The 18,985-nt window shown below is 40.6% G+C and overlaps 1 protein-coding gene across 7 annotated transcripts in view; it reads right to left on the reverse strand.

Annotated features, from left to right (window-relative positions):
- Nucleotides 1-18,985, reverse strand: part of LPP (LIM domain containing preferred translocation partner in lipoma) — a 739,124-nt gene that overhangs the window by 505,467 nt on the left and 214,672 nt on the right. The window lies entirely within an intron of this gene.

Consider the following 18,985-nt stretch of genomic DNA (forward strand, 5'->3'; position numbering starts at 1 on the left):
TCCTCGTAACTGTTCAGAGGTTATAAGAAAGCTACAGACTGGCAATAAATAGCAGGTGTTTATTTAGGATATGCTTGTGCTCAGTCACTATGTTGTGTCCAACTCATTGTGACCCCACGGACAGTGGCCCACCAGGCTCATCTGTCCAAGGAATTTTCCAGGTAAGAATATTGGAGTGGGTTGCCATTTCCTTCTCCAGGGCATCTTCTGGACCCAGAGATCAAACCTGCATCTCCTGAGTCTCCTGCATTGGCAGACAGATTCTTTACCACTGTGCCACCAAAGAAGACCCTCTTTGAGGATGTACTATATGCCAAATTCCTACTTGCAACATATTCATCCTGACGATTATATGTGGTGGGGTTACCATTCTCCATATTTAGCAGATTAAGAAAGTAAGGCTTTATGAGTTAAATAACTTGCTCAAGGATACACAGCTAACAAATAGCCAAGCTGAAGCCTGGACACAAGTCTTGGACCCAAAATCTATGAACTTCACACCATGGTACTACCTGTCTGTTAGGAGAGAAAAGAAATCCAAAGGAAATCATCACTTAGAAACAGGAGATTTTTGCTTTATATCCATTCCTAGTTCCTGCATCCTACTTGCCAAAATGTCTTCTCCATTCTGTTCCGCCAAACCTAACTTCCATGAGCCATAGGATTACAAACTGAAAGTTTGGCCAAACTGATTAGACATAATGAAACGCGAAACGCGAACAACTGCAAAAGGCCACGTGATAACCAAGACTCTTCCTCTATGGGTGGGAACACTTAGGGCTACAGGTAAAGTGACACTTGATATTAAAAAAGTTACCAAGCCTCTCTAAAGTGAATGACATGTGAATGACAACTCATGGTCATCCACAAAAACAGACCGAACTAGTGTTTGCTCAAGTTTTGCTTCTTTTCTAACATCAATAGTGTACTCTTCGTCAAACCTTTACATAGCTCACCAAAATTTAAAAAACAACCGTCACTTGTTGTATGGTATTCTCCAATATCAAATGCTACAAGCTTAAAGAGGTGGTTTTCAAAACTGCACACTAGACTTATCTGGGAATCTTTATGTATGTATTCTGATTCAAGGGTTGGAAACAATTGACTTAGAGCATTTATATTCATCTTTAAATCATGGTGCATTTACTAAATCTTCCTTGGCAATTAACCCAAGGCCTGGCTCTTGGTCAATGTTTGCTGAATAAATGAATGACACTGAAGGAAGAGACAGGTATGAACATCACTATTTTATTGGTGGAAGAATTGAGAGACTGAAGAATTGAGAGACTGCTTTGTGACCTAAACATCAGAAGCAGTTGAGGGCTGACTTAAGTTTAGGATTCGGGTACTTAGCAACATTTTCTCCACTTAAGTGATTAAGATTCAAATAACACTTTCCTATACCTTTGGAGATTTTTAACAATCTTCCCTCTTTATATAAAAGTCAGTGCCTTCCTAGAATTTCAAAACTGCTTTCTTTTTTAACTTTTTATTTTGTATTGAGGTATAGCCAATTGACAATGTTGTGAGAGTTTCAAGTGACCAAGGAAGGGACTCAGATATACATATACATGTATCTATTCTCCCTCAAACTCCACTCCCAGCCAGGCTGCCACACTGAGCAGAGTTCTAGAACTATTAAAGTGGTACACTGTGCATCCTTCCCTAGACTACAGAGAAATATCCCTTTCTACACCTTAGTCCTCAGCTGGAAGATACCTGATCTTCTGAATTCAGACCCAGGTCCCAGTCTCAGCTATGCCACAAGCTCATAGTGCAATCTTTGCTTTCTGTGGGATCACAGTGGCTGCCTCTAAAATTGATTTGATTGGACTATTTTGTGCTGTTGTCATTTACTCACTAAGTCAGGTCCAACTCTTTGCAACTCTACTGTAGCCCACCAGACTCCTCTGTCCATGAGATTTCCAAAGCAAGAATACTGGAGTGGGTTGCATTTCTCCTCCAGGGGATCCTCCCGACCCAAGGTTCAAACCCAAATCTCCTGCATTGCAAGCAGATTCTTTACCCGCTGAGCCAGCGAGGAGGCCCAATTGGACTGGATTATTAGATGAATACAAATGACAACTCTACTCACAAACTCAAGTCTAGGGAAGATCCTAACTGTAGAACTAGCCAGAAACAAGTAAAAGTCAGGCATGGAGATTCCTAATCATCCATAATCCTCCTCTTAGCTCATCAATGAGGAATCACAGCCCTCTTTTGTTTTTCCTTCTTTCTTTTGTCACCCGTTTCCTGACTCTTCAATCCTCCCCATTGTGGGAGGGAACCTTAGATTGATCTCAGAGATTACCAAGGTATCAATCAAGATTTATTATGCACAAGCAAATAAGTACTTTAGGCAAACCTTTCCCAAACGGTGTAGGTAAGTCCCTACCAGTGTAATTACTAAGCAGATAGGTATGCCATGGCATGTGATAGAAGCGTGGGAAGACAACGTTAAAGAACAAGGCAGGCTGAAAATTGCACACAATTGTTAGTTGAACAGCAAATGTAATCACTCTTCCTCTGATGAGAGCTAGAAGGGCAAACAGGATCTGCCATGGGCTGAAAATGTCAATGCATTCACTCCACTTCTCTTTACAGGCAGCTCTGGCCCTGCACTGGCTAAGTGCCCCACTCTCTGCATGGACAGCTGGCATTACTCGGAAGGGGTGACAAGAGAACATCTCTACAGAAATGCCAAACCTTTATATAGACTATCTGAGAGACAGTTGGAAATACAGGAAAAAACATGGGACTGAGATGCAGAGGACTCGGGTAGAATTTCTAGCTCAGTCACTAATTGGCTCTGTGACTTTAGTAACCTGACCTCTTTGAACCTCAGTGTGTCTCCTTATCTTTAAGCTGAAGATGAGATGCCTGCCATCATTCCTTCTAACCCTCATGGTCTATGACTCCTCCTAGCAAGTCCACCAGTTGAGTGAGCAGAGGTTTCTTACAAACCCAGCTTCTCTCCCGTGAGTCCTCATGAGTAGGGATGGTGGAGTTAAGAGGTAGACTAGGAATCAAAAGGTTAAGTGCCAACCTGCCTGGCACAGAGTTAGTGTGAATACAAATCAGTGCTAAAGGTATAATCCCTAGAGCTGGCAATACAGATGATGGCAGGGAAAATCCATCTATGAATACATTTGCAGATGCCAGTAAACTAAGAAGCAGGAAGATGGAGAAGCATCAATCCATTCAAGTAAACATCCATCTCTGATAAAGAAGTGAGGCAGAATAGAACATACCCCACCTCACACTGTCACTCCAGATTCAGAACGTCACACAAAAAGGGAACAATCCACCCTGACAGGGAAACAATAGCGCTGGACGACCAGGCCTCGCAGGAAAAGGTAAAGGAGAGAATGGAACCACACCAGTTGCTAGCTCCTTGGTTTTTATTTGCCACAACCAGGTGACCACAGCCAAGACAGGCTATTCAGTGGCTAAGAGGTCACAGCAAGTCCCAGCTGGGAGATATCTTAGGGACCAATTTGTTCCTTCTAATTTGACAACCAAGATTTTTAAAAGCTGAGATGGCTCATGCAATGTAACACAGCAGTTAGTGCATATCAGAGATTGGATACACACCCAGTCACTCTGCTTCTAGAAAGGTTTGTAGTGGAAAAGTTTCATTAAACATTCAAGAAACTCTATTGACTTTTGGATGGTAACTAGAAAAAGTGAGTAAAAGGGAAAGAAATAGACACAGGAGCAAAGAATTTCTCTTCCGAAAGGGCACGCACGCCACTGGAAATTAGCCCTGAACTCATGACCCCAACATTGCACTTCAGATCACATTTAGTGACAATGGTTATACTTGGCTAAGTGAACAAGAAAATATGTACCCTGTCTGGATCTCAAATTCTCCAGCTCTAAAATAATAAGCAATAAGAAGATGATCTCCAAAATTCCCTCTTTCAAATCCAGAAAGATGATGCTGAAGAATATATTTGCAGGGCAGCAATGGAGAAAGAGACACAGAGAACAAACTTATGGACACAGGGAGAGGGGAGCAGAGGGTGAGATGTATGGAGAGAGTAACATGGAAACTTACATTGTGATATGTAAAATAGATAGCCAATGGGAATTTGCTGTATGTTTCAGGGAACTTAAACAGGGGCTCTGTATCAACCTAAGGGATGGGATGGGGAGGGAGATGGGAGGGAAGCTCAGAGAGAGGGAACATATGTATACCTATGGCTGATTTACGTTGAGATTTGACAGAAAACAACAAAATACTGTAACGCAATTATCCTTCAATCAAAAAAATAAATAACTTTTTTAAAAAATTCCCTCTCTCAACAACATGCTATGCTCTATCATGGTACGGCTAGTCTGTAGAGTGTGCTGTGCTTATTTTTAAAATGTGCTCTTAAGGAGATTTAAGTCTCATTCTAACAGACTTTTTTCTGTACAAGACCAAGAAAAGGGGACAATAAATACCTTGAGCTCTTTGAGTTCAGTAAGTCTATTCCTAAAAGTGGAAATCTGGCTTTACAAAGATGAGATTCTCATTGCTTGATTCATAAGCATTTAAAATCCTGATATATATCTTGTACCTTCACCAGGATGAAAAAATGACTAAGGGAAAAAATCACCAACAGCATCTCTAATGAGGCCTAGCAATCCCCTTGGTGGTTATCTGGCTGGAATCCTCTCATCCTAAACCCACTGCCAAGTGGGTAGGTCCATAAGTTAATTGCTGCTCATTGTCTGCATTCCCCTGACAGCTTGTTCAAACTTGTATTAAAACACACAAACACCACATTTTAGCCATCTATTTACAGGTCTGTTGTACCCATTAGATAGGTCAGAGACTATTACTAGACCTTGAGGGATGTTTTCACTGATTTTGATTTTTTTTAATAAGTTTGTGTTCTTCTTTATTATAAATTCACATTGATATTCCCAAAGAAAAGTATATTAAATAAGAGAGAGATAATTCTATTTAGATATCATTTAAAAAGCAGAAAAAGTTCACTTTTTCCTCAATGAATACAAACCCTCTATTGACAAATCTCAGGCCATGTTCACATGACACTACTCTTTGTGACTCTGAAGCAATGTTTGCTCAGACCACATACCCTGCCAAGAGTAAGCATAGCAACAAGACACAGAGCTAACTGCTATCCTCCAGCCTTCCAAACATTATATTGCTCACAACGCTGTCACCTGTTTGCATCCTACTGTACTGTCTGCATCCTACTATCACATTACTGCTTGTGAACTAGTTCAGAGCTTTTGCATAGAGTTTGAAGGCTATAATTTGAATTAACATTATTGAATTTAGATGATATTATTACAAATTAAGGTTTCCAAGTTAATCTTTGTTTATCTGATAATTAATGTCCATCTTAAATTTCTATGAAACCCAAGATCTACTTCATCTTAGGGTTAAAATACAAGGATATTGCTAAATTCAGTTAAGTTGCTCAGTCACTGGAAAAATAAAGGGAGGAAGAAGAGGTACAACTTTTCCTCTTCAAGGACCATAAGATACAGTTTTAAAAAACAAAGAAATTCAATACCTCACAGCTCTGAAATCATAGTTTCTGGTTAACACCAATCCAAGAGCCTGGAGAAGCATCTCAGCAATTAAAATGGCATAAAAAACAGACAGGCTTCTCTTTAGAATGTACTATAAATTCAAGTTATGTAAGAGAGGCTAGTTTTGCAATTTCACATTTAATAGCAAAACAATTGAAACCATTTTCAACCAGTGACCTTTTTCTTAAGTCATGTTGGAAGTTGTTCCACTTTTATTTCAAGATTTTGAAACAGAGACAAAATCTGTAGAAGCATCGACCAATAGCCGCTGAGTAAAAACGAGCCAGGCTGTTTCGGATCAGTTTCAGAATGACAGGGGTGAATGTTATTCCTTTTCAAATTTCTCTCGATGAGAGTGCTGGTGTTGCGCCTTCTGTATTTTTATCAATTACTGACTACCCCGCAAAAAAAAACAATGCCGTGTGTCAAAAATGCTCTAAGTTGGCTAATATTCTGGGGAAATAAAACACACACAGACACTTTAAACATATGTAAGGCAGTATCCAAGAAGCATGAAATTGTTAATGAAGTTATTTCTTCTAACGCAGAGCTGAAGCTGAAACTGAACCACCCTCTGTGAGTCTGCTTATCCACACCAATGACAAGGAACTTACTACTTCACAAGGCAGCCCCTTTCATGGCAGAAAAGTTGTAACTACTAGAAAGTTATGTTAAGGCTGAAACCGGTATTCCCCTAAGAACCACCGATCAGTCCTGCCTTTGCCTTGGAATCATAAGCTTTCTTCTACATGGCAGCCCTCCAGATACTTAAAATATCTTTTTAGTTTCCTATTTATTTTTTTCTGTGTCCCAAGTTTAGATAGTCCGATTCTTCTTTTTTTCTCCAACTAGACTTACAGCTTGAGAACAATAACATAGAATTTGAAATCTCAAACCAGCAGTTTTCAAACTTATTGTTAAGAAAAATGGGTTTCTTCACACCAAATCTTTAAGAAACCCCAAGAATAAAATAGACAAATTGATAAAGTGATTCCTCGGATTTATTTAAATCTTTGTCTTTTGACAGAACAGAATACACTTCAGTTGTGTGGGGGGGGGGGGGTGAGGGGAGGGGTTGGGTGGAGTAGGGAGGAAGAAGTATAAACCTAATTACCTCCAATAAGAACTCTGCACTGAGCCAGGTTGACAACCCTCTGCTTTAGAATATTACAGTGATTGTAGCAAATAAAGAACACAGATGGTGTCTTCCTTTATTTTCCTAGTGCCTAGTACAGAACCTGTCCCATCATTGGGGCTCAGCACGTGATTATTTTATAAAAGAGAAGGGAAAGATTTGGGAAGATGAAGAGTTAAATTCTGGTTCTGAATCATGTCAGTTCACATTTCAAACACTGTTCTCCACAATTTCTTATAATTAGGGTGACCATGCATCCAATTTGTGGTTTCCGTGTAATTATTAACAGTGCCCCTTTCACTCTCAGAAGAGCCCCAGTTTAGACAATCCCTTGTATATAGTCACTTCATTTATAATATAGTAATAATGAGAGTCAGTGAATCCAAGAGAATTCTGAACATGTTAGGATCCTCTCACAAAGGCCCTCTGGCCAAAGACCTCCCATGCTTGGAGCTTGGAGCTTATTACTGCAATTGTTAAGAGGGCAGAGCAATCAGCAGTGAGGAGAGAAGATCTTGGGGGCTACCCTGCTCCAGAAGCATGTGCTTTCCAGTAAGGAGGGAAGAAGGTACCAGAATGATCGTGCAGGAGCCGAAAAATACAAGATACAGCAGAAATCTACAAGAAGCTAGAGACTACCCCCTCACTCAGCCTCTTTCTCGTGAAGCAAAGAACATCACCTTTTCCAAGAAAATCAGATTATTGACTTCAACTAAATCTTTACTGTTACCACTCCTGTTACCACGACCATCAGTATTATGAGAAGTTTTATGTCTACTTCATTTCAAATAGCACAGCAGGTTTCCCTAACTCTGAAATTGGAACAGGAAAAATTAGGGAGTGGGCAAGAAACAGGAATAAAATGTGTCCAAATGTATTCACTAGCATACAAGAGTAAAGATGGAGGTATTATTTATCAACGTTTTACATTGGTAAACAGAGGTTACACAAAAGTTAAGGGAAATGAAGTCAAAAGAATTCAGTGCCAGCCCATAGGTTACATGTCTATTTAATTTACTTTAAATTAACTATTTTATATTGATTTCCCTTGGAAGTTTTAAATGTATATTCCACAGGAGCAGGGGAGGAGGCAAAGCATTCAAGACGGAAGGCTGACAACCCTTGCCAGAGATGGAACTCCCCCCAGACACGCTGAGCACTCACAAAATTGCAGGTCTCCTTGTCGTACTTTCCAAGATGTTTGAAACCAAAACAGTTTAGAATACTCTCCCAGCTCAGACTCTTCCCTCCTTATGGCATTTTTTCTGATAAATAGGAATTCCCCTTAGGGACTCCCTAAAATAAAACTCTTGCCTTCCCTTCTGTTATATGATTAATTACACTGACAAACAGAGATCTAATGAAACATAATTGTGAATCCATCCTCAGTTTAGTATCAACTACACACAAAGCCTTGTGGAAGATATGCCCAGAATGTGACACCAATAGCCCCGACTGTGTTGGAAATGGTGGAGAGGCATTGAGCCTTGCCATGGTGCACAGGCTGAGTCTCAGGCAAGGGATTGATTGCAAAAGAGATTCCACCAAAACATATGTACTGGCCTGAGACTTGGAAGACAACCGTAAGATGAGAGCCATGCTCTGCCACTCTGGCGGACTTTCTGCTGGAAGCACGGTCATGGATACAGGGAGTTTTCTGTATCCACATTCCCACATTCAGTCTTAAGCCTTGTGGTTATCAAGAAGCAACTGTGGCAGAGAGGGCAGCTGGACTCCAAGTTTAGGGTCCAGTTACTACTTTCTGATCGCGGTTTCTTAATCTCTGGTTCACAAGCAGTGTGCTGTATCCTTGACCACAATAGTTCCATGGGAGCCTCATGAATCTCTACTGTCTTACACATAGTAATTTTGTGTGGCTCTGAGATTTATATTGGAAGCTCAGCCAACAGACTGCTCTATATAATTCTCCCAGTGATTCTGAAGCACCTAACACCCTGCATTAAAACTTTTCTGCTTAAGATATCTAGATTGGTTTGTCTCCCAGAGGAAACTCTAACTTCTCTCACTCTACCTCCATATCCTTAAAATTCTATTTGCCAATAGACAGTAATGATGTTTCTATTAGAATTTATCAACAAGCGTGCACGTGTGCATGTTCAGTCAAGTCCGACTCTTTGCAACCCCATGGACTATAGCGCACCAAGCTCCTCTGTCCATGGGATTTTCCAGGCAAGAATACTGCAGTGGGTTGCCATTTCCTTCTCCAGGGGATCCTCCCGACCCCCTCCAGGGATCAAATCCACATCTGCTGAATTGGCAGGCAAATTCTTTACCACTGAGCCCCCTGGAAAGCCCTCATCAACAAGAGACAGGTTCAAATCAGTCACTGTGTGAAGTACGTGAAAGCCCTCGGATCTTCACTAGGGAGCAGACACGGTGCCAGCCATCTCAGAGCTCAGAGACTGGTGGGAAGAGGCTCAACGCAGCAGGGGAACTATGAACTGACATGGAACGAGGCAGCAGGGAGTCTAATCTAACCCCAGCAACCTAGCTCCCTTTTATCACTAACTGGCCACCTTTTCAAATCAAGGGGGCGAGATGGATGAAAGTCCCTTAAACTCTAACATTCCACAATTCTATGAGTCTTTGTACTTGTAAGGGAATTTACTTGGATTCAAGTCCTAACAAAACTTCCTAAATTTTCAGTTCCCTAAATCTTAAGGTCAGAACACAAAGGTCACACAACACACAAACCTCAGAGAGTTAAAATAGGAACAGGAATCAGTGACCCCCAAATATGAAGCATTGTGGCAGCCTAAATCTAGAAAACCTCAGGGAAAAATATCTAAACTCATGGTTGCAGTGGTTGTTAAGAATACCAGAGAATGAACACATTTTCTTCAGGGCCTCTGTCTTCTCTGAAAATGTCTGCCTCGCTGTCTGGAGAAAAAGGTGTGGAGGAGGTGGGAATATTTACATGTAACTGTCTTCTCTGAAAGTACTCAGACCAATAGTAAAGTGAAAGAAATATCAGGCAAATGAATATGCTTAGATCTCTCAAGAAAAGTCACCAATTTCTTTGTGTCATGGACAAGAAAATCCCTGAGACTCATGTAAGAAAAGCAGTTCTGTGGACAGGGAAAAAAATGTCAGCAGAGTCAAGGTCATGCCTTTGAGGCAGTTTTGCTGCCAGTTCTGAGGGCGGCCTCAGGCTAGGGCTTTCCAGACCTCACTGGGCCTTAGTTTCCTCATCTGTAAAACAGAAACAACAGTCTCTGCCCTGTTGGCCTCATAGGTGTTGGTGAGAATTAAGTGAAACGCTGGACACAAGAGTGTTGCATAAATAGCAGATGACACAAATATGTGAAGAACGATTATTAGAAAGGCATTTCAAAGGAAAGCTGTGAATGGTAGCTCGCAAGTTCAGGCAGCAAAAGGAAATATAAATATAGCTGAGATTTTACAATTTTATAATCTGGAGGAAGAAATGGTGATCAGAAATGCGACAAACAATGACATCCAAAAGAGAACAGAAACCAGCCCAGCTCTGTCATAATGGTCTCAGTTCCTGTACCTCACAGAGCAATGGAAAGACTGCAGGGAGGGGCAGGGCAGCCTTTGTGAGGGCCGCTCATCCATGACATGGAGACCTGGACCAAGAAAAGGCCGCCTCCACCTCAGGCATTACCATAATCTCATGGTGTGTGTTCTCTAAGAATTTCTGTGTGGCCCCTGGCAAGTGACTTTACCAGTCTCGGTCATATAGCTTGGAAAACAGAAACAACTATCATCACTCAAGAGTGAAACATAATGCTGATCATTCTTTAAAGCACAATCTGAGGGGCTCTCCTGGCGGTCCTGCGGGCAGAACTCTACTAACACAGGGGTCACGGGGTCAATCCCTGGTTGGGAACTAAGATCCTGCATGCTATGCCACATGGCACAGTCAAAAAATAAAGCACGATTGGAGGGAATGGGGCTCAAGCTCTAGGGTTTCTCAACTAGGATGAACAGAAATGCAAAGGTAGATCTCGCCCATAATTGGATTTCAAGGCCCAAAGGGCATCGGTGGGTTCAGGTAACATACAGACAATTGACTCTACCGGAGCTGAAGGCAGTAAAGCGCTGCTCAGGACCGGGAGACAAGTGGTCCTCCAAGCCTCAGTCAATTGGCAAGCAGCCAGCCTAGCACACAGGTAAGATATCAACTGACAAACAATTCGCAGGGTCTTGAGCAAAAAGTTAGAGGAAGAGTTACAATTCATGAAAGCAAAATGGCGCCCTGTTGGTCTGCATTGGTCCGAGATACCACAGGTCTCCAGGGCGTTGGGACATCGAGTGACAAGAAGATGAAATAAGTGACATAAATTAACTCCGCTTGCAATCCACTGAAGAGGAAACTCAATGGAAAACAAATATAGAAAAGAAGAAGAAAAACTCACACAGACACAACTTCAATAGTAGAGAAACGCAAATTAAAACAGCAAGGAGATACTACTTTTCACACATAGCTTGGCAAAAAAATTAAAAGACATAAAATTCACTTTGGGAACAGATGTGTGAGGAAACTGACACAATATTATGTTTCTTCTTACAAACAGATGTAGTCTCTATTTCTTTATTAAATGTGTGACTTATCTTATGGCTCCTTTGGTGCCACAGTGGCAGACTTGAGTCGTTGTGACAGAGACATTCTGGCCTCAAAGCCTAAAATATTTGCTATCTGGTCGCTTACAGAAAAATTTTGCAAACCCCAGATCTAAACTAAAAAAAGTTACTGTTTCCAATTACTAAAGATATAATCAATCTGTTCTTTCATTAAAGTTTTTTGCTAGTTCTCTTTTTTTTTTTAAACATGGCCTTTCATTCATAACAAGATCTAGTTTGATACAACTCTTTTTCATTGTTGTCACTCAGTCACACAGAGTTGTGTCTGACTCTTTGTGACCCCATGCATTGCAGCACGCCAGGCTAATGCCTACCACTTATCCCAGGCTTCCCGGGTAGTGCAGTGGTAAAGAATCCGCCTGCCAATGCAGGAGATGCAGGAGACTGGAGATGTATCCCTGGGTTGAGAAGATCCCCTGGAGGAGGAAATGGCAACCCACGCCGGTTATTCCTACCTGGAAAATCCCATGGACAGAGGAGCCTGGTGGGCTACAGTCCACAGCTGACCACACACGCGCATGCACACATCAACTGTCCCAAGGCCATTAGAACTCTCCCTTTCCAGACTGTTTTAAGATGGTCCTTTTATTGCAGTGGCTCTGTTTCTGGGCGGGTCGTTTCACCACGATGGCCATCGTCTACTCCAGCACCAGCACTCCATCACTTCAGTTATGGTTCCCTTATGATCTAGCATCTGGCCAGGCTGGTCCCTGCCCCTCATCACTCCTGTGTTTCAAATTTCTCTTAGCTATTTTGCCTGTTTATTACCAAGTCCATTTTAGAATTAAGATTCAAGAACAGTTAACTTAAAAATTGTGCTGAGATTACAGAAAATGGAGGGGAAAATAACTACTTAACAACTTTTATATTTCCATTTAGGAATAAAGTATATCTTTCATACTTTATTCAAGGGCTTTTTAAAATTTATTCAAGGGCTCCTTCATAAGACTCAAACAATTCTAGAAGTTCTTTGTACAAGTAATGCACAGTCCTGACTAAAATATTGACTCTCTGCTTTGCCGTGAATAAGTTTCCATAGATCACAAAATAATTTTCATATGCCATAAACAAAATATAACTAGACATGAGGATACATGTTTAACCTCACAATAACCAAAAAATATACTAGTACCAAGAAGACAACATATCAAATGCTGGCAGCACTGGGGAGATGCTGAACCACTCATACATTACTGCTGCAATTACAGAAGCATTCCTTGTAAAACACAAGTCATTGGTGGATCTGAATAACTATAAAATGCTAACCTCTGATCCTGAGGTCTCAACCCTCCAACGTGTTTAAGATTTTTGATGAATTAAGCTATATTTATGCATAAAATGTCATCACAGCAATATATAAAAATAATAGGGAACTCATGTACACCCGTGGCTGATTCATGTCAATGTATGGCAAAACCAATACAGTATTATAAAGCAAAATAAAGTAAAAATTAAAATTAAAAAAAATAATAGATGATATAACCACTCAATGAAATATTAAAGGGTTATAAAAATTATAATCTTTTAAGAATAGGCAGCAATACAGAAAATGCTTACCATATGATGCCATATATGATACATAGCACTATGGTAATTTTTGCTAACAGCTAAAGACTGGAAGGGAATGTACATAAATGGTAAGTTGTATTAATACCTTTATCAAGGTGGCAGAATTATGGGTGACATTTTTCCTCCTAAAGAATCTCACTTTGATGCAATGTTGCAACATTATTTACAAAATTTTTTAAAACAGGGGACCAACTTTAGGTGCCTTCTCGATCTAGAGTTTGCAATTCCTTTGATATTTAAGGTGGAAACATGAGAGTGAAGCATCTGATATGACTCTTCTAAGGCCTACAGATTCAGTCACAGGCAGAATTAGGACTAAAACCCAAGTCTTCTGACTCAAGAGGCAATATTCTTTCCTACAAAGCATTCTGTGTTGTCATTTTTCTCAAACCAACTCTGAGGTCATTTTAAAATTTTTATATTACAAATAAGTAAATGAATATAACAATGTTCAATTACCTCTCTAAAAGAATAACTGCTTTTTAAAATCCTACAAAATGCTTTGACAAACTAGAGATTGAATTAAACTTGTTTTCTAAACATGGCTATTTAGCACAGTTGCTGCTGCTAAGTCGCTTCAGTTGTGTCAGACTCTTTGCGACCCCATAGACAGCAGCCCACCGGGCTCCCTTGACCCTGGGATCCTCCAGGCAAGAACACTGGAGTGGGTTGCCATTTCCTTCTCCAATGCGTGAAAGTGAAGTTGCTCAGTCATGTCCGACTCTTCGCGACCCCATGGACTGCAGCCTACCAGGCTCGTCCGTCCGTGGGATTTGCCAGGCAAGAGTACTGGAGTGGGGTGCCATTGCCTTCTCCGATTTAGCACAGTAGAGGGTATCAAAGTATGTCTTTTCTACAAAAGCTTGCTTAGTAGAAATAATCATTTCCGCATAAAGTCATAGAGCAATTTCAGTGCTGAGTTAAGCATTAACTTGATAAAAAGGTAAATTTTGTCTTTGGATACTTCCTTTAGAACCCACAAAGTCTAAACTTGAAATATTATTACTTTAGGGGAAAAAATTCCTTCGAAATTCAAAGGCTAATGAGAACTAGTTCCTTAACTTTTCTCACTACAGCCTGACAAAAATTTGGCAGAAGAGGTATTTATATACCTGTATACACAATAGATAACCATAATTAGTTTCTAATATTCCATAACGCCCAAAGATAACATTTGGAGCCCACATGTCTTCTAATGTTCTGTAAATTTTGAGAGGTTCTAATTAGGTCCCAGCAGAGGTAATATTTGGAAAGGAACAAGGTAAAAGAAATCATAAAACAAAAGAAAGTCAAGAATAAATGGCTATTGAGGCAGAGAAACTGTGTGCATGCTCGTGTGTGGGCACACATTATGATTTAAGGATCACCTATCGAAAGCACACTTTTCAAGAAGCTGAGCAACCACCTCCAGCAACTGGTGAGATGGCTTTCTATTTCCTGATGTGCTACAGATCTCTCTCCTTAATCCCTATGGTTTTCCAAACATTGAGATACATATCAATCATCTTCATACCTTTTTTTGTTCATCTTCTGAAATTTAAAAAAAAAGGCATAAATCTTTCATTCTGCCATCATTATTCAAATCATAATAAAATTAAAAGATTGAATGTTGGAATGAGGCAAAAGCCAGGTAAAATTCTGTATAACACATAAAGAACATATGTGTCTGTGTGTATAGTTATTACTTTTAAACTTAATTTTAAAATTTTATATTATTATATAAAAGAAGAATCACCTCAGCAAGAGGAATGTGAGGGTTAAATATATAATAAAAAATGAGGATACTGGCAACTTCCTGAGAATCCCCACTCAAATTTAATCTTTCCGTCTCACATACTCCGATATAGTTTTGCACCTTAAATGTTAAAAGTATCCTAGCCCAGCTAGTACTGGAAACTTCCTGTTAACATGCTCGTCACTTCCACTAAACAAAGAGCTCCTTGAGGGCAGGAACTACACCTTAACCATGGTCTCAAGTCCTAGAGCACCTTACACAATGACTGGGTAAAAAAAAAAGTAAGTGGCAAACCATGCTAAGGAGAGGAGGAAAAAGCATAGAAAACTGAGAATAATATTTGCCCCAAAATCAATTTAAATGGCTTATATGGATCCATACCGTCAACATTCAACATGATAGAACACACAAAGTGAATTTTCCACTGACACATGGAAAAATGTCTTCTGTACCTGGTGTCATTCCTGATTATGCCTAGGAACAAATGCACCACAAAGAATGAAAAGGAGAGTGCAGTTCAAGGCAGAATAGGATGAAAGTGGGTTCAAAAATAGGATCCTAATGAAATTTTAATGTGATAAAAGTCAGTAATTTCATCTTAAAAGCTAAAAAAAAGAAAAGAAAGAAATTAAAAGGCAAGAAGATAAACAAACAGCAGTAAACCTGAGTGGAAAGTACAAAATCGGCACTGATTCAAAACCAGGACCCACACTGACCTGAACCAAATATAGATGGACCTTCTCTGGGCCTCAGTTCTCTATGAAGCAGTTGGATGCTACGTCCCTATAGGATTTAAGTGATGCTATTGGCATCATTTCTGGGGCAGAGTAAGAACATCCAGATACCAAGAGAGACCGGCCTGATGGCATGAGGACAGCATACCAGCAGAAGGTAAGACATAAGGGAGGGGACCAATAAAGTCAAAGAATAAATTTTTTATGGAGAGGTTAACATCTCACTAACACAGCAGTCCCCAACATTTTTGGTACCAGGGACCAGTTTCGTGGAAGACAATTTTTCCATGGACCTGGGGAGGGGAGGTAGGGGATGGTTTAAGGAGGATTCAAGCACATTGCATTGACTGTGCTCCTGTGAGAACCTGATGCCACTGCTGATCTGGCAGGAAGTGGAGTTCAGGTGGTAATGAGAGTGAAGAGGAACGGCTGTAAATACAGATGAAGCTTCACGGCTTGTGAAGTTTCACAGCTCACCCTGTTGCTGTGTGGCCTGGTTCCTAACAGGACAGGGACTAGCAGCAGTCTAAGGCCAGGGGCTTAGGGAACCCTGTACTAACATGCAGGGAAAACCTCTTCATAATAAATGCTACATAAAAAAGAAAGTAGAAGAAAAGAAATAAGACTAATCATCATTGTGCAATGAACATCCAGCACATATGGGTAATAATGAAGCTAATAAGGAAAAAAATTCATATAAAAAGGAAAAGTAGATATAAATGCAAAGGTGCTTAAGAGTTTACCTGGAAAGTGAAAACAAAATGAAAAAAAAATGCAATTACTGTATTATAAATGTGGGTAAAAGTGATTTCTTAAAGATTCCTTTTAAAGAGCTTTCATATCCATCACCATAGCCAAAAAGTGAACACCAACTGTGTGGCACAGATTGGGTAGGTTATTGTTAATTTCATTTTATAGACTTGGAATTTGATGTTGAGAGAAAATCAATCAATCAATCACAAATGTAAAGAATAACAAAGCCTGGACTCAAAGAAAAGCTCTGTTGATTTCTAAATAAAGTTCCACTGCATTGTGCCACCTCCATTCCAGTTTTAGTAAATATACAAGTGGCCTGGATGAACACATGTTTAAATCACAAAAGGACATTTACAGGAGATCAGGGGCTGGTAGCCAATGGCCAGGTTAGTAACAAAAGGGCTATCTAGGCAGATGGGGCTTTAGAATGAAACGAGAAAGAGGACTTTTTTCTCTCTCTAAAAGCTCCATGACCCATCACATCTGTTGCTCTGTGTTCACTGTATCCTGACAGTCCCCAACTTTAGCCCTGACATTTCTTCAAAGTATTAGTCTTGAAGATACCATAACATACTTTCAAATCGGAAAAGCTAAAGAAAAAAAAAAAAAACACACACACACCTCCCATTCTGCCCTATACCCACATAACAGGGAGCTCCCTTGAGTATGCCTATTTCAATGATTGGCACCCTCCAGTCTCCAAAGTCAGAAGTCAGGGGGCCTCCTCTGTAGGAGGGTAAGGCATTGGCTTCAGGAACTCTGCTTTCCCTCAACATTGTTTCCTGTGTGGCAGCTCCACCAACGACCTGTGGGGATGGCAAGGTGTTGACCACAGAGGACTACGAAAGCTCCCAGGTCCCCTACCATAAAACCATCCTAGGAACATTGAAACATGCAGTCACTAATGATTCGATCTCAGAGCAAGGAGGTCAGTGTGCAATAATACTTAAAGGAAGAAAGGAAGGGGAGAGAGGAACAAACAAGAGGGAGAAGAAGAAAAGGAGTCAAGAAGGGGTGCAGGCAAGATGAGAAGCAGAAGCAGAACCAAAGGTCAAAAGGGAGCATTTTGAACTTAATTTTAAAACCTGTGTTCAAGTCTCACGGTGTGATTTTGGGTTTATTTGTATCATTGTCACACATTGACAGCTATGTGTTTTTAATCACAGCTCCATACCGAACATGTTTCACTTCTCTCTGGGCTTCTTCTACACATTTATCAAAGAAGGGTCAATCAACTCCAGAATCTAAACAAGGTTAAAGAGAGGAACACAAAGGACATGCAGGGTGACCGTGCATAAGAGTGAGGAGCATGGGCTCTGGGTCAGACACTGCAGGGTCTGTCACCAACCAGCTCTGCGATCTTGGGCAAGTTGATGATTGTTGTATGATTCAGTTCAAAATCCATGAGAATGAATTGTAAAAATTTAATGATCTAAGTAGAGGAGCTCAATACCTTAGTACATGTAAGACATCTGGAGGGACACAAACTATTTAAGAATCTTACAGACATTGGGGGAATGGGGATATGCCCCCACATAAATTTAGAGAATTATGCAAACAATTTCAGGATGCTCATGGACCACTAACCCTTAGGTTAATAATCCATGAACCAGGTGCTCTCTAAGCCCAGAAACACATGATGAGTGATTTCTGTTGGGCTTTAAGACAACAAAACATTTGCCAACTACACTTGGGATACTTTAACTTTCATTTGAGTGGAAGAAATCCATCAAATTAATACAGGGAATATAGCCAAGGCCACAAATTCAAAGGAAATCAAAACAAAGTAGGACTCTACTATGGGTTGAATAGTGTTCCCTACATACATATATATATATATGTACTGAAGCTCAAACACCCAATATGATGATATTTGAAGATAGGGACTTTGGGAAGTAATTAGGTTTTGATGAGGGTGGGGGCTATGAATATGAAATTAATGCCCCTATAAGAAAAGAGACGAATGAACTTGCTCTCCCTCCCCTTTCCATGTGGGGACACAGTGAGAAGCTGGTCTTCTACAAACCAGGACATTATACCACACCAGAACCTGACCATACTGGTACCCTTATTTCAGACTTCTACCATCCAGAAACATAAATAATAATAATAAATTTCTGCTGTTTAAGCCACCCAGTCTATGATATTTTGTTATGGCAGCCCAAACTGACTAATACAGACTTTGTATCGGAAACAGCACATGACGAACTCTACAGACAAGCAAATGGGCCAGCAGACAGCGTTTCCTCATGGTGTGCTCAGTACCTAGCAGGCTTTACCATGAAAATATCACCTCATCCCAAATGTCCAAAGAACAGCATTTTTAATTATAACCTCTACAGTTCAGATGGAGACATAAATGGCAATTCAGTCCAGTGTTCTTGCCTGGAGAATCCCAGGGACGGGGGACCCTGGTGGGCTGCCGTCTATGGGGTCACACACAGTTGGACACGACTGAAGCAACTTGGCAGCAGCAGCAGCATACAGTTTAGTTCAGTCACTCAGTCGTGTCCAACTCTCTGCGACCCCATGGACTGCAGCATGCCAGGCCTCCCTGTCCATCACCAATTCCCAGAATTTACTCAAACCCATGTCCATTGAGGAGGTGATGCCATCCAACCACCTCATCTTCTGTCGTCCCCTTCTCCCACCTTCAATCTTGGCCAGCATCAGGATCTTTACAAATGAGTCAGCTCTTTGCATCAGGTGGCCAAAGTATTGGAGTTTCAGCTTCAACATCAGTCCTTCCAATGAATATTCAGGACTGATTTCCTTCAGGATGGACTGGTTGGATCTCCCTGCAGTCCAAGGGACTCTCAAGAGTCTTCTCCAACACCACAGTTCAAAAGCATCAATTCTTCACTGCTCAGCTTT

This window comes from Capra hircus, chromosome 1, assembly GCF_001704415.2.
Source record: "Capra hircus breed San Clemente chromosome 1, ASM170441v1, whole genome shotgun sequence".
Classification (NCBI taxonomy): Eukaryota; Metazoa; Chordata; class Mammalia; order Artiodactyla; family Bovidae; genus Capra; species Capra hircus.